The 17,026-nt window shown below is 40.1% G+C and overlaps 1 pseudogene; it reads right to left on the bottom strand.

Annotated features, from left to right (window-relative positions):
• Nucleotides 1–14,158: 14,158 nt before the first annotated feature.
• On the bottom strand, nt 14,159–15,882 carry LOC135698035 (PHD finger protein 7-like; annotated as a pseudogene).
• Between the last annotated feature and the right edge of the window lie 1,144 nt (nt 15,883–17,026).

A 17,026-nucleotide genomic window follows, 5' to 3' on the forward strand; every position in this document is an offset into this window, starting at 1 on the left:
GGAGACAAAAGAGATATCGCAAATTACCGTGGAGTAACATCATTGTGTGCTGGGTCGAAGCTGTTGGAGATACTGGTGTACAACATGCTAATTCGTGCTGCTAAGATGTACATATCCCCGGATCAACATGGTTTTTTTTCCAGGGAGATCCACTGCCACTAACTTGATTCAGTTCACATCTAGCTGCCTTCTAAGTATGCACGATGGTCATCAAATGGATTCCATTTATACGGACTTAAAAGCCGCATTCGATCGTGTCAATCGCCGAATCCTGCTCGCAAAACTCGAACGCTTAGGAGTTGAAACTCGGTTTGTCAAATGGATGGAATCTTACCTTGTGAACCGTCGTCTTTGCGTGAAGCTTGGCACTTTTGAGTCGCACACTTTCAGCAACCGCTCAGGAGTTCCACAAGGAAGCAATCTTGGACCACTGTTATTTTCCCTATTTTTCAACGATGTCTGCTCTCTCCTACCAGACGAGTGTAAAATCTTGAATGCAGATGATCTAAAATTGAACTTGATAATACGATCTATAGAAGACTGCCAGAAGCTTCAACAGTATATTGATCTCTTCGAAGGCTGGTGTGACAGGAATCATCTCGTTATAAGTGTGAAAAAATGCGCCGTGATATCTTTCACCCGCAAGAAATCTCCAATCTGCTGGCCATACACTATTCGTGGAGAAGCATTGGAAAGAGTCACAAGCATCAGGGATCTTGGAGTGGAGCTTGATTGCAAAATGACGTTTCGGGATCATTACTCCAACATCATCGCTAGGGCTAACAGAAATCTGGGATTCATCTTCTACATTTCGAAAGAGTTTCGCGACCCGTACTGCTTACGATCACTGTACTACTCCCTTGTACGTTCCGGGCTAGAATCTGCTTCTGTCGTGTGGAGTCCTCACCACGAGGTCTGGATAAAAAGGATGGAAGCAGTTCAATCACGATTCGTAAGATACGCGCTCCGGTTCCTGCCTTGGAATAACCCAAACGATTTACCACCGTACGAGAGTCGTTGTCGCCTGCTAGGAATGACAACACTGGAAAGCAGGCGAAGCCAACAGAAAGCAGTATTTGTTGCGAAGCTGCTGTTAGGAGAAATTGACGCTCCCTACATACTCTCTCGAATAATCCTTGGTATTACACCCAGCCAACTCCGTCAACGGCAGATCTTGAGGCTTAACTTTCAGAGGACCGATTATACTCAGAATGAACCTATTAGGGCAATTTGTGTTGAATTCAACCAAGTTTTTTATCTATTTGATTTCAATGTTAAAGGGTGATACGGTCAAAATTTGGTCAAGTGAAAACGCGTGTAAATCGGTGAAATCGTTTATTTAAAAAATCAAATTAAATTTCTTTTTCAAGTTCAATTAGTATAAAATTCAGGAAAAATATTCAGTTAGGCTTCCGCTTTTCCAGATCCGAATTGCCGGGCCTTACGCTTGACCCCTGCCATCAGATTTTGTACAGCCACCTTGTCCACCTTCTTCGCCGCAGAAAGCCAGTTTGCCTTGAACTGCTGCTCGCCCTTAGCAGTTTTTTTGGTCTTCTTTAGGTTCCGCTTGACAATAGCCCAGTATTTCTCAATTGGGCGGAGCTCTGGCGTGTTGGGAGGGTTCTTGTCCTTGGGAACCACCTGCACGTTGTTGGCGGCGTACCACTCCATGGCCTTTTTACCGTAATGGCAAGATGCCAAATCCGGCCAAAACAGTACGGAACAACCGTGTTTCTTCAGGAAAGGCAGCAGACGTTTATTCAAACACTCTTTCACGTAAATTTCTTGGTTGACAGTCCCGGCAGCTATGAAAATGCTGCTTTTCAAGCCACAGGTACAGATGGCTTGCCAAACCAGATATTTCTTTGCGAACTTTGACAGTTTCATGTGTTTGAAAACATCTGCTACCTTTCCCCTTCGTTTTGCCGTATAAAACTCCTGTCCCGGAAGCTGCTTGTAGTCGGCTTTGACGTAGGTTTTGTCGTCCATTACCACGCAGTCAAACTTCGTCAGCATCGTCGTGTACAGCCTCCGGGATCGCGCTTTGGCCGTCGTATTTTGTTTATCATCGCGATTTGGAGTCACTACCTTCTTGTAAGTCGATAGTCCGGCTCGTTTTTTGGCTCGATGCACGGTTGTAGACGGTACACCAAGCTTATTTGCGGCATCTCGGAGAGAGAGGTTAGGGTTTCGCTTGAAACTACCGGCAACTCTCTTTGTCGTCTCAGCGGCTTCCGGTTTTCGATTTCCCCCCGATCCAGACTTCCTGGCTGTCGACAAACGTTCCCCAAACACTTTAATTACATTTGTAACGGTTGATTTGGCAACTTTTAGCGATTTTGCCAACTTTGCGTGCGCGTAGCTCGGATTTTCGCGATGCGCGAGCGAAATTTTGATACGCTGCTCTTCTTGCTTGGACGGCATTTTGACAACTGAAGAGTGAATTCCAAAATCAAAATAGGAGCAACATTCTACACACACACACCTTCAAAATGAGGGGTGTTCAGGTTTTTTAAATGCAAAATTGAAAGAAATACGTCAAGTTGATATTGACCAAATTTTGACCGTATCACCCTTTAGTATTAATGTTTTCATTCAACGACTTCGATCAATGCTATAGTGTTAAGAGTGCCTAGTGTAAGTTAATTCATGCCATTTTCATCCTGTATTCGAGCGGAAAATCATCTGATTTCAATACAACCCATCAAGTTTTGGCATATTTCTTCTATGGTCAAGATTGTTTGCAATTTTGCAGAAATAGCGTTTTCCTGGTCAACTTTTAGGAATAGGGAATTTTCCTTGTGATTCCAGATATATAGAGGACCGTTTTCTGGCCACCCATTAGCATAATCGAGATGGTGATGTCATATTTCTTATATGCTCATGATTGTATGCAATTGAAAAAAAAATCGCGAATCACTAGATCTACTTTCAGGAATTGACCAGTTTCCTTGTGATTCCGGGTATCCAGAAGACCGTTTTCTGACCACCTGGTAGAAGAATCAATATGGTGATGGCATATTTCCTCTATGCTCACGAGTGTATGCATTTTTGAAAAAAATCGTGGATCTCTTGGTCTACTTTCATGAATTGACCATTTTCCCAGTGATTCCGGATATCCACAAGACCCTTTTCTTGTCATCTGGTAGCATAATCGATATGGTGAGGTCATTTTTTCTCTATGATCATGATTGTATGCAATTTGGATAAGAATCGTGGATCTCCAGGTCTACTTTCAGGAATTGACCATTTGACCAGGTGATCCCGGATATTTAGAAAACCATTTTCAGGCCACCCGGTTGCAGAATCGATATAGTGATTTATTTTTTTATTTATTTATTTTATTTATTTATTTCGTCAACCAACGTAGACTAGTACATATAAGAATACAGTTTTGTTTTCTTAAATTTATTTATTTATTTCGTCAACTTTGGACAAAAGGTTAAAAGTATAATTTTTTCTTTAATAAAAATTAAGCAGTGTCAGCTTTCCTATTTTTTATGAGTTATAATGCCTTATGGAGTAAAAATATTGTTTTAGTTTATGCCGAGACATTGTAAAGTCAATGGTTTCGCAGTATGGATTGTAAGAGGCCATCATGCGGTTTAATGGCCCATATTTTGCATAATTTGTACGATGATGTTTTGATGAGGTTTCTTCCGAAGTGTGCGTCAATGTCGAGGAAAATTTTGGGTGCTGTAGAATTTATATGCGGCTTCCCGTGTGTGCTGCAGTCGTTGTGTGCGTTCACTAGATAAGAACGCACGGTGTGATTCCAGGTCTGCCAGGGCGTCAATGCGTGGGATTCCAAGTTCTTCGTGGACGTCCAGAAAAATTTCGCGCAAAAGTTGTGTGTCCGTTGGTAATCCTTCGGCTGCTAGCATTAAAGTTGAACTTGTCCAGTCCGCATCGTGCTCTCTTGCCGTGCGGATCTATTTGCTTTTTGCTTAAGGAAGTGTTACTACTACCTAAAGCTACAACAAATTTAAATAGCACTTTTCAGTGCTCAACCTGTAAAAATTTTCTACCTTGATCAACTCCTCTTATTCCTCTTCGATCCTTGTTTGGACCCTACCCGAGGTAATCCTTCTTGGATATCGATTTGGAAAATTCCTCTTCGATCCTTCAGATTCTTATAGTAATCTGCTTGGAAGTCGATTTGGATAATCGCATAATCGCACTTTTCAGTGCTCAACCTGTAAAAATTTTCTACCTTGTTCAACTCCTCTTATTCCTCTTCGATCCTTATTTGGACCCTACCCGAGGTAATCCTTCTTGGATATCGATTTGGAAAATTCCTCTTCGATCCTTCAGATTCTTATAGTAATCTGCTTGGATTTGGATAAAAATTTACTGCCGCCATGGCGCCTAAACGCAAAAGAAAGGGGCAAACTCTTGACCCCCCTTCTGATGAAATTAATTTGAGTAATCAATTTGATTTGCTCACGGATGATGAGAATGATCCATCATCCAAGAAAAATTCTAGTAAACTTGCCCGGCTTAATGCCAAGAAGGAAAAGATTCCCCCTATTGTGATAACCACTACCGATTTCCATGCTCTTCGCATGGAACTTTTGAATTTCGTGAAAGTTAAGTTTTCACTACAAATTGGACGTCGTGGTGAATGCCGTGTATTGGCTGAAACCTTGGACGGATTTAAATGTCTTCTCAAGTATCTTACTGAGAAGAAGAACAATTTTTTTACTTACGACACCAAAACTGAACGTGTGTTCAAGGTTGTCATGAAAGGACTGCCCAGTGGTGAATCCCTGGATCAGATCAAAGATTAACTGGCAAAATTACTTGGAGTTGTGCCACTCCAAGTAATCAAAATGAAAATGAAATCCCGTCCTGGCGATTCGCGCAACGGGATTTCTAATGATGTTTATTTAGTTCACTTCAAGTCTAGTGAACTAAACAACCTTAAGGCCTTAGAAAAAGCTAGCCTTATGCTCCATGTCCGAGTGAAGTGGGAACACTTCAGGAAGACTGGAGGAAATTTCCAAAACCTCACTCAGTGCCGTAAGTGCCAGGGATGGGGTCACGGAACTAAAAATTGCTACATGCCAGCCAAATGCATGAATTGTGGTGATTCCTCTCACTGTGAAGGAAGATCCTAAGAAATTTAAATGTTCAAATTGTGGTGAAAACCACAAATCCAATTTTTGGGAATGTAAGACTCGCAAAGCAATCCTACAACCTCGTTCTAACCGACAGGTAAGAAACGCTCCATGTTTCCGACCAGGTACAAATTCCTCTGCTGTTAACAACGGTCAGCGAGGAACAAATTCTACATTCGGACCCGTAGGTACAAATATCACCCCTGCTTCAAATTTTTCATCTGTACCTACTCCCCTCGCTGCTAACAATGTTCAGCGAGTTAATGGAGCTACCTATGCTGCTATTGCAACGGGTAGAAATCAAAATACTAACCAAAGTAATTCTAACGGAAATTTTGACAATTTTGACTTAGGAAGCATTACTGCCCCTAAAATGGAATTTTTACAGAAATCATTAATTGACATGTTTTCTGATATGCTTAAATCTATTCTATGCTATTCAAACTGGAGTAAAATTTGCAAATAATATTGTCATGACTTTAAAATTCATGCTATTCAATGTCAAATATTGTCATGACTTTAAAATTCATGCTATTCGATGCTATTCAAACTGGAGTAAAATTTGCAAATAATATTGTCATGACTTTAAAATTCAGTAATGGATTTTAAAGCATTAAATATTGTAAATTGGAATGCTCGATCTCTTAAAGATAATGAAGACGAGCTATTTAACTTTTTGAGAGTTCATAACGTGCATATTGCCGTTATAACTGAAACGTTCCTTAAACCTGGGCATAAGGTTAAGAAGGACGCAAATTACTTGATTTATAGAAATGATCGTCTTGATGGACCCTGTGGTGGCGTTGCCATCATTATTCATAGACAAATCAAACATAAAATTCTTTCTTCATTTGAAACCAAAGTTTTTGAAACTTTGGGAGTTTCTGTTGAAACAAAATTTGGACAACTTACGTTTATAGCTGCCTATTTGCCATTCCAATGCGTAGGCCAGAAAAAGAATTTTCTCAAGGGTGACCTCCAGAAACTTACCCGTCATAGGTCTAAATTCTTCATTATTGGTGATTTTAATGCAAAACACCGCTCATGGAATAATGCTCAAAGCAATTCCAATGGTAATATTCTGTTTGATGATTGTTCTGCATGTTATTACACTATTCAATATCCAAACAGCCCAACATGCTTTTCTTCTGCAAGAAATCCCTCCACTATTGATTTGGTCTTAACTGATTCATGTCAACTTTGTAGCCAACTGGTTACCCATGCTGACTTCGGTTCTGATCACCTTCCAGTAACTTTTGAAATATCCCAAGAAATAATTTGTAATCCCAACAGCTCTACTTTCAATTACCATAGAGCTGATTGGGAGCAGTATCGAACATTTATGGAATATAGCTTCGATCCAAACATTCCTTTGCAAACCAAAGATGAAATTAATTATGCTCTTGAATCTCTGACAACTTCTATAGTTGAAGCAAGAGCTGCCTCAGTACCAAAATGCGAGGTTAAATTCGATTCAATTATAATAGACGACGATCTTCAGCTCTTGATCCGTCTTAAAAATGTCCGTAGGAGACAATATCAAAGAACACGCGATCCTGCCATGAAGGTTATCTGGCGGGATATGCAAAAACAAATTAAAAAGCGATTCTCTGCCCTGAGGAACAAAACTTTTGAAAATAATATTTCTAAATTAGACCCGAGTTCCAAACCCTTTTGGAAACTCACAAAAATTTTGAAAAAACCTCAAAAGCCTATTCCAGCGCTTAAAGAAGGTGGTAAAATTTTGATCACAAATTTGGTAAAAGCTCAGAAACTTGCTAAGCAATTCGAGAGTTCCCATAATTTCAGTTTGGGTCTTACTAGTCCTATTGAGAATCAGGTTGCTGGGGATTTTCTGAATATTTTCTCTCGGGAAAATATTTTTGATGATTCCTGGGGGACTGATTTGGACGAAGTAAGGTCTATAACTAAAAAGTTTCAAAATATGAAAGCTCCAGGTGATGATGGAATTTTCTATGTCCTCATCAAAAAACTCCCAGAGAGTTCCTTGTCTTTCTTGGTAAAATTATTTAACAGATGTTTCCATTTGGCATACTTTCCTGATAAATGGAAAAATGCAAAAGTTGTTCCAATTTTGAAGCCGGATAAAAATTCCAGCTGAAGCTTCTAGCTACCGCCCAATAAGTTTGCTTTCTTCAATAAGTAAACTTTTTGAAAAGATAATTTTGAATAGAATGATGCTTCACATCAATACGAACTCATTTTTTGCAGATGAGCAGTTTGCATTTCGCCATGGGCATTCAACTACTCATCAACTCTTAAGAGTTACCAATTTAATTCGTTCAAACAAATCGGAAGGCCACTCAACTGGAGTTGCTCTTCTAGACATAGAAAAAGCATTCGACAGTGTTTGGCATGAAGGTTGGATTGCTTAATTGAAAAGGTTTAATTTTCCACTTTATATTATGAAATTAGTTCAAAATTATTTAACTGACAGAACTCTGACTACCTGTTAGAGCAGGAGCTCCTCAGGGTAGCATTCTTGGGCCTATATTGTATAACATTTTCACTTCGGACCTCCCTGATTTGCCTCAGGGTTGCCACAAATCTTTGTTCGCTGATGACACAGGCATTTCCGCTAAAGGAAGAAGTCTTCGTGTTATTTGCAGCAGACTGCAGAAAAGTTTAGATATTTTCTCTTCTTATTTACAAAAATGGAAGATTTCTCCCAACGCTTCCAAAACTCAACTTATAATATTTCCACATAAGCCTAGAGCTTCGTTTTTGAAACCTAGTAGTAGTCACATAGTCACTATGAACGGAGTTCCAATTTCCTGGTCAAACCAAGTGAAATATCTTGGATTAATACTTGACCAAAAATTAACTTTTAAAGATCACATTGAGGGCATTCAAGCTAAATGTAACAAATAAATCAAATGTTTGTATCCTCTTATAAACAGGAAATCCAAACTTTGCCTGACGAATAAACTTCTAATATTTAAACAAGTTTTTAGACCGGCCATGCTTTACGCTGTGCCAATATGGTCTTGTTGTTGCACTACCAGGAAAAAAGCACTTCAAAGGATTCAGAACAAAGTTCTGAAAATGATTTTGAAGTTGCCTCCCTGGTACAGTACTACTGAGGTACATAGAATTTCGAATGTTGAGACTTTAGAACAAATGTCCAACAAAATAATTAATAATTTCAGGCAAAAATCGTTGCAATCCTCAATTGCAACGATTAATTCCCTTTATACTTAGATAAGATTTAGTTTTAGTTTTTAGTTTTAAGATATCAATTGTTATACTGACATGCAGGTTAAAAAACCTGTTTAAAATACTTAATTGCCAAGACATGAACAATGTAAAAACACTTAGATATATATCATAACAATTAAGGCTGGTACGTTACTGCAGTAACTGGAGCACCTAGGTTAAAAAAATGAAATGTAATTTATTTTGAATTTGGAACAAATAAAGAGTTAAAAAAAAAAAAAAAAAAGACCTATCACGTCTTAAGAAGTTTTTTTTTTAGTGATATTGTAATTAACGTGAAAAATCTGGGACAAGATTACGAGTAGCTGTGTTGCTGTGGTGTCGCGTCGGTCGGTTTTTTCATTTCGCTTGTTTTTGGTGCTTTGCCTCCCTCCCAAGAAGAGTTTTACCGGGTATTTTTTTTTCTTTTCTTGGTGCTGGCGTTCTGCCTTCCAAGCAAAAATTCGGTGCAAATGAAAAACTTAGAATGTGATTCAAAATGTCGTGTTGGGTTGTAAAAACAACGCGGAAGATTTTTTCGATTACCGCGAGTGAATAAACCGGTCCTTTTTCGGAGGCAGAATTTGGTGAGATCCATCTGATTTATAATCAATCACAAATGTACATTTCCATATATTACTAAATACGCGCCAGATTTCGAAACATCACATTTCGAAATCTGGAAGTGTGTTTTCAGTACCTTTATTCATATGATAACGGTAGTATTTACATGCGGGGCTTATTGTATGTGAAAGTAACCTCGGAATGGACGTGAATTACCAGGCATACTGAAATGGGTTGCTGAATCTGCAGTAGAGCTATCGCTTTCTAACTCCCGGACTAAACTTGCTTTAAATTATTACATCAAGGATTGTTGTAAGCAAATTTCTTCCATAATACCACTGCCGGCCAGTGGGGGTTAGATTGAATACACACACACACACACACACACACACACACACACACACACACACACACACACACACACACACACACACACACACACACACACACACACACACACACACACACACAAACACAGACACAAACACACACACACACACACACACACACACACACACACACACACACACACACACACACACACACACACACACACACACACACACACACACACACACACACACACACACACACACACACACACGCACACACACACACACACACAAACACACACACACACACACACACACACACACACACACACACACACACACACACACACACAAACACACACACACACACACACACACACACACACACACACACACACACACACACACACACACACACACACACACACACACACACACACACACCCGGTTGCAGAATCGATATAGTGATGGCATTTTTTTTATGCTCAGGATTGTATGCAATTCAGAAGAAATCTCGGATTGCAAGGCCTGCTTTCAGGAAATGACAATTTTTCCGGAGATTCTGGATACCCAGAAGAGAATTTTTTGGCCACCCGGTATAGGAATCTACACTCATGAGTGTATGCTAATTAGAAAAAAAAAATCGTGGATCTCTAGGTCGAGCTTTACACACTAAGATTATTTTACAGATTTCTGTAAAATTTTATCGAAATCTCAACAGCTGAATGATCGGCAAACAATTTTACAGTTTTCCTGTAATTATTAACAGATATCTATGAAAATTTTACAGATATTAATAAAGATTTCTGTAAAAGTTTCCAAGTGTGTAGGTCTACTTTCAGGAGTTGACCATTTTACCGGTGATGCAGCATATCCAAAGGACCGTTTCCTGGCCACCCAGTAGCAGAATTGATATGGTGACGGTATATTCCGTCTATGCCACGTGATTGTATGCAATTTAGTGAAAATCGCGGATCTCTAGGTCTTCTTCGAGGAATTGACCATTTTCCCAATGAATCCAGATTTCCGCAGAGCCACCTCTCACGGGTTTTTCTGTCCCGACTGACCAACCACAGGTCCAATCGGTTCTCTGTTTGTTTCGTTTAAAGGTAGATAGTCATATCTTTCAAAAAGTGTCTCAATCTGAAAATTTAGTAACCGAATTTCCGAAAACCAGTCATGTCAACATTAATCGACAAGCATTTTGATCGTGATTTTCCGTTCCGGATGGCAAACGACAGTTCCAATCGGATTTCTACATGTTATTAATTAAAGTACCTTTAAACCATACCTTTCGAATAGTGCCTGAATCAAAACTATTGATCATTGCATTGTTGATAACCAGCCATATCAACCATGAATCGCTACACATTTTGCAGCCTTGGTACTTCGAGAAAGCTTTGATGGCTTGGGGTTCTGTCAGTTGATGACACGAAAGAAAGAGAGTATACGAGGTAAGCTGACGATGCACTGTAATCGCAACATTGGTAGATCGATCCGAGTAGACAGTGGTGGTAGCTTTACACATTCAAATTGGTTTTAATAAACCCCATGTGATGAGATGCGGTTATTTTTTGCTGCTGCTCCAAAACATTTATGTTCCAACCATGTAACATTAAATGCGACAAGGTGACAACAAATTTCATTCCATTAAATCCATTATTTTTTCCCGTAATGGTCAATTAAAAAATGATTTAGTTGTTTTCGATCTGACGGGCACAATTTGCGTGGATCATCATGCTTTACTATAACGTTATCTCAGGGGGACCCTATCCCTGTCAGCTTAGAGAAATAATTATAATAGAGAGTTCACTTTATCATTCCCCGAATAAAATAATTTCAACACTGTCATGAGCGCAATCTATTGATAAACGGGTGAAGCTTTTTGTTCCTGCCTTGTGCATTTTGTGTTCGTACCGTGCGCATGCATATTAATTACCGGCGCATTTTCTTTGACAATGAAAACCGAGATGACGACAACTTGATCAGCTGAAAGTTAAACTCGATTGATTTTAGAATAGGTCCGATCTTCATTTGTCGATCAAATAATCGATTTACTTTATTCGCTTTCTACCGCGATCTGAGCGATGGATTTGCAATACTTATACATGCAATCAACAGTTCAAGGTTTGAGCTTTTGATTGCGTGAGTCAATATTGCAAATTCATCGTGGTTGCGGTAGAAACCGAATAAGTTTATTCGATTCTTTGATCGAAAAATGGAGATAGGACCTATTCTAAAATCAATCTAGGTCCATACAAAAGGCCTATACCTCAATAATAAAAACAACCTCAATTTTTGATGCTTTCCTCATTTTTGAATAATTTTAGATAAACATTTCAAAGGGTGCTATCTGCATTGATCGATTCTCTTCATCAACTTCCTCTTTTGTTAATAACTCAGCTGCAAAACTTTTCCTTGTTGTATTTGAAGTCGATGAAGAGAATCGATCAAAGCAGATACAAAAAGATCTTTGCTTCTACGGAAAAAAAGTGCGTTGGAATGCATTTTTTGCATTTTTAAAATTAATATTATCAAATTATATCCCGGTACTGTCATTCCTTCGGTGTTGAACCAGCTTCGAACGGATTTTGGAATTCTTCGTCACTGTGCCCGTTTCAGACACGCTTCGTGTTTTATTTAGCTGCATGCCTATCCGGTAGTCCAATGTACACTCGATATCTGATTTTCGTCGAATGTATAATTTTCACAAGTTTACTCCTGCCTTTCAATCTTGAAGCGTGTATAAATAAATAATTACTTGTTTGATAAGTTGACAGCTGGTAGTTCATCATACATGTAAAATGCGCACGCTTGCTGTGAATTAGTTCACCCGTTGGCTGTCATAATTGAAAGAGGCGCTGTTTCAGTTATGCGAGGTTTCCTTCGAAATGAGCTCTCTATTATAATTATTTCTCTAAGCTGTCAGCCACATATTGATGCACCATAATTCACATGATTTCGACAATTTTGGACAATCTGACATTTTGGGCATAATGCTTACTCTTTGACACTTGTATCGCAGTGCTGAATGCTAGAAAAAGTAGTCTGTTGCAGTCATCCTCACCTACTATATTCATCACATTGGTGTGAGCTCCGCCGAAATTCATGATTGTTGCCCCCGTGAGTGATCTAGATAAATATCTCTATTTTACACAAAGGGACGTGACATGCACGAAACTTCATGGTAGAGGAGAAGGTGCACTGAAAAAAAATTCAACCCGAAATTTGAGTTCATTTTACATAATTTTGAGTTGAGCCTCTCACTTGCACTCGTTATTGTTGTCAAAAAGAGAACTAGAGATTCGACCCAACGATATAGTTCAGCGCAATAAGTACTTATGGCAAATTTTCAAATTTACGTGAATTAGACTTAATTTTGGGAACAATATACTTAAGAGTTAGTATTTATATTGCTGGTGTTAAATGAAAACTAAATAGAGATAGAGATAGAGATTAACTCAAATTTGGTTTATTGAACTGAACCCGGGAATTGAGGGAAAACTGCTTAATTTTGGGTAGTTTTTCATGTCCGTGTGGAGCTGTCAAATTAGCACCAGATAAAGGTTGTTTCACTCGAGTTGTTTTTAGATGACAGGCCTTTCAGTCCTGAGGTTTTGATCTAAGATAAAGTGACCAGACGTCCCAGATTCTGCGGGACAGTCTCGGATTTATCCTACATGTCCCGCATTTAAAAGTGTCCCGGAAAACGTCCCGTATTACCAAATGTCCCGGAAACGTCCCGTATTTGAAAAGAGATTTTAAAATTTTCTTTAGTGCACTCTCATGTCGAAGAAAAGATTGAGCACATTCACGGATGATCTGGAAGCTAAATTTCCGTTCATCAAGCAATCGAAATCGCAGAACGGTTGTTCATTGTAGCCAATGCAACAGTATTGTTTCGATTGCATCTGGTGGAAACAATGACATCACTCGGCACCTCGCTACCGAAAAGTACAAGAAATCACTACTGGCAGCAGCAGCATCTTCCTAAGTGAGTTCTTTCTTTCTTAAAACGGAGTATGGAGCAAAGGGAAAAAAAAAAGCTTTCTGTCGCCGAGGCTGTTTCCGTGTACCACACAATAGCTCACAATCAAACATTTCGGTCGTTGGATTGCTCTTCAAAACTCATCCGCATGTTGTTTGAACCGAAGTTCTCGTGTGCTCGTACGAAAGCTGAAGCTACCGCGAAACACTTTTTTCCCCTTTTTCGGTTCAGGAAATGCTGAAAAAGTTGCAACGAATCGATTTTTTTTTCTGTTTTTACTAATGCTTCAAATCATCAGGATATTTAATTGTTCCCCACTCTGATTCGCTACTTTGATTACATAGTAGGAACCCAGATAACATTGTTGGATTTCGTTTTTCTGCCAGGTGAAACGTTAGAAATAATTGCAAGCATTTACGAAATATTGAAGACACATAACCTACAAAAGTTGCTTTGTGTGCCGATAACGCGAATACTAATTTCGGGGGATTGCATAGACGAGGTACCAACAATGTGTTTAGCAGGTTTAAAAAATACTTGAACAAACCGATTATTAATGTAGCATACGCAGCACACATCGCACATAATACCACAGGAAAACAGACGTAACTCTTCATTCTGGATCATCGTTTGTGCATTTAACGATTGGTTTGCAGGGTTACTGATATTCGCCTCGTACACCCAGAAAAAAATTTAAACTAATTAGTATAAAAGTCACACTAAAACGCTATTCGTCTGGTTGACCCCAGGCTTCGTTTAGTTGCCAACAAAACGAGCCTAGTATAAACTTGCAGTATAAGGGGTATAGTTTATCTTTTGAATATACATGCGTAGTTTAGCGGTGGATTATCCGTAGAATGTATTTGATCACTGTCATTTTAAAGTTGGTATTTTTATAGATTGAAAAGCAATAAATTCAAATAATATAAAGTTTATTTTCATAGGAAAGCATAACAAAGTGAAAACAAGCAATCAAATCTCGTGCAATCGTGATCCGGATCAGGCTCGCTAGTCGACCGTTTTCTTGGTTCGGATTTGGATCCGAGAAGCGTTAGTTTGAACTGCTTGGTAAAGGATTTCTGGGCAGGCGTTTTGGTACGTACGATCTCCTGTCCCACCGAGGCATCCGTTAGTATGTCCGTGTCGGAACGGATGACCTCTTTGATGGACTGCAATTCAACCATCGATTTTCGACGCTGCTTTTTGTTCAACTTCACACGATAGTTGAAATCGAACACGGTCGATGATCTGGCGGAGGATACTTCATTCTTCGGGGAAGTCAACGATTTGATTTTTTCCGAGCTGAGCTTCTCGAGCCGTACGACCGGTATGGCTTGAAGCAACTTTTCGACGGAAGTCCCTCGTGGCAATCGAATCTTCTTGACCAGTTCATCCAGGCTGATTTCTTCGCCATTCGAAGAAACCAACGAGAAAGAACTAGATGAAGTCGTGGACAGTCGTCGCTTCGATGTTGGTTTATTTCGTTTAGGGACAAATCGCTGTCGTCACAGTCTATTACGGTTCGTCTGTTCTGAGATTTGCGTTTGGTCGTCATTGCAACTGACTCTGAACTGTCCCCATCTGAATCATCCGGTTTAATCTGACGTCTTCTACGAGATTGGCCCCTAAGAACTCCCTTCTATGCTATCGTTACCGGCTTCCACCCGTGTTGCTGCTTCCGCTCAAAATTGGTCCCGGCGACTCATCACCAACAATCGTACGACAAAAAGTGCAAACATAGTTCTTCGAGGGAACTTCCATGCACTCATCGTGGCAACAAGTCATACCGCACGTTGCACATTGGATCAGATCCCAACACTTGCAATCGTCGTAATCACGCCCATACTGACAGCGGCATGCTTCAGCGTCACACTCTGAAGGACGTGTCAACTGATTGTTGAATGCATTTGGTTCCAGCTCCCACGAGGCATCCCTAGAACAAATAAAAAATATTCAGTATTCCAATACCAATTCACCCACCTCCGCCTCACTTACTTTTCCGGTATATAAATCCCACGCTGCTGCATCTCCTGGCCAAAAGTCCTTGTCCTTGTTGCTGCACAAAGGGCACTTGAGAAAGTACCCCGCCGATTGAGCAAACTGTGCCACGCAGCTCCGATGGAACCAGCCATTCTGACAGCACGGGGCACGAATCGATTCCAGCTTCCTGTATGGTACCATGTCATCGTTGCAAACCCCACAGGCCTCGGTCTTGGAGTATTTCACCTTATCCACCAGCGCTACGTGCTTATCGCACCACGACTGGAACGTAATGCAACAAGGTGCCTGACGCATTCCACAGAGCGTATGAAATATACGGAAGCTCTTCTTTGCGCAGCAAGAAACGTTAGCATACCGTTCCTTGCAGATGTAGCACTTTTGTCCGCGGATACGAGCTTCCTTATTTCTGATGTCCTCCTTCATGAATCCGAAGATTCCCTCCTCGTTTTCCCCATGCTGGACCAAATTCGACGTCAGCAGCTGAAATTAATTTCCCATTAGCTAATCATTCACAACCAAACAAATGTAAGCAAACCTACCAGACAGTGGTAGTGCACCCGGGTGCGCCACTTTTTGTGAAACATCCCCATAAAAGCTCATTATTCTCGGGACTCTTATAAATGAAGCAGCAAGACGACGGAGTGGCCATCAATTGACGCATCTTATTCGTTAGTTATTCACCATGAAACTCAATCAACGGGTTCCTCGTAATGTGAGAACATTTTCCACTTGCAGCCTAATCGACACAATTTTCATAATATGCACTAATGACCGCCAGCTTGGACCACATGAATACTTTGGGATGGCTTTTTGACTGCTATTCATACTTGGTATAAAGTTTAAGCTATGATAGTGTAAAATTTAATCTAAGGAGCGTATACAACCGGTGAATTTGAAAAATGTTTATTTTTTAATCTGATAATGAATTGTATTATTTTTGAGTGTACAATTTGAAAGCGTTTGTCATCTCCGAACGCTTTCAATGTAACGGGCTTAAAGCTTGCGTACACAAACGAACCGCATACTGTCATTGATGAGAGCCTCTGTGAGTGACCGGTGAGTGATGACTTTTCGTGGTGTTTGTGCTGTCGTTCATTTCGTCTTGTTTTATTATTGTCTTTCTTCAATCCGTTGTATTCGGACGCGACAATTTATGACAGTGAATATTGTTCACCGTGAATATTTTTGAATACTGTTAGCGATGAGTGAACGTGTTAAGCGTCGATCTGGAACTTTGAAAAGAAAGATTTATGACGCGGTAAAAGTTATCCGCGGTTTGTCTAGCCCAAAAAATTGTTGTTTGGCGAACATCGATGCAGAACGAATGTGTTGCCACGAGCAAACAAAATTCAATGCCGCTAACTTCAAGCGGCTTTTCATCGGCTGCCACCTGGATGTGGCCCACCGGATGGAGCTTGTGAATGAGAGCAGTAGCCGGGAAGAAACCACCGCAAGGTGACCAAGATCTGGGTCAAAAGAGCTTGTGGAAACGACCAGACAAAATGTGCTCATTGGAACTCTGAAAATGGTGACGGAACATAACCTGCCGCTAAGGTTTCCGGAATGGCAGCGTACAACACTACTTCTTGGCCCTTTGCGGAAAGCTTGTGGCTTTACAATATCCGGGAACACCATTCCAACACTCATGCACCGTGCTGCAGACATTATGCCACAAAGTATAACCAACCGGTCAGCACTCGTGTTTATTTTAGTTACCTTGGGGACGTAATTCGTGGTTAGCCCCGGTCCCTTTCAAATTGTATCATTATTTATGTACGATCCTTATATTTGAAATGACGTTTCAC

Source organism: Ochlerotatus camptorhynchus, unplaced genomic scaffold, assembly GCF_037179485.1.
Source record: "Ochlerotatus camptorhynchus isolate MF236.1 unplaced genomic scaffold, CSIRO-AGI_Acam_v1.1 ptg000081l, whole genome shotgun sequence".
Taxonomy (NCBI): Eukaryota; Metazoa; Arthropoda; class Insecta; order Diptera; family Culicidae; genus Ochlerotatus; species Ochlerotatus camptorhynchus.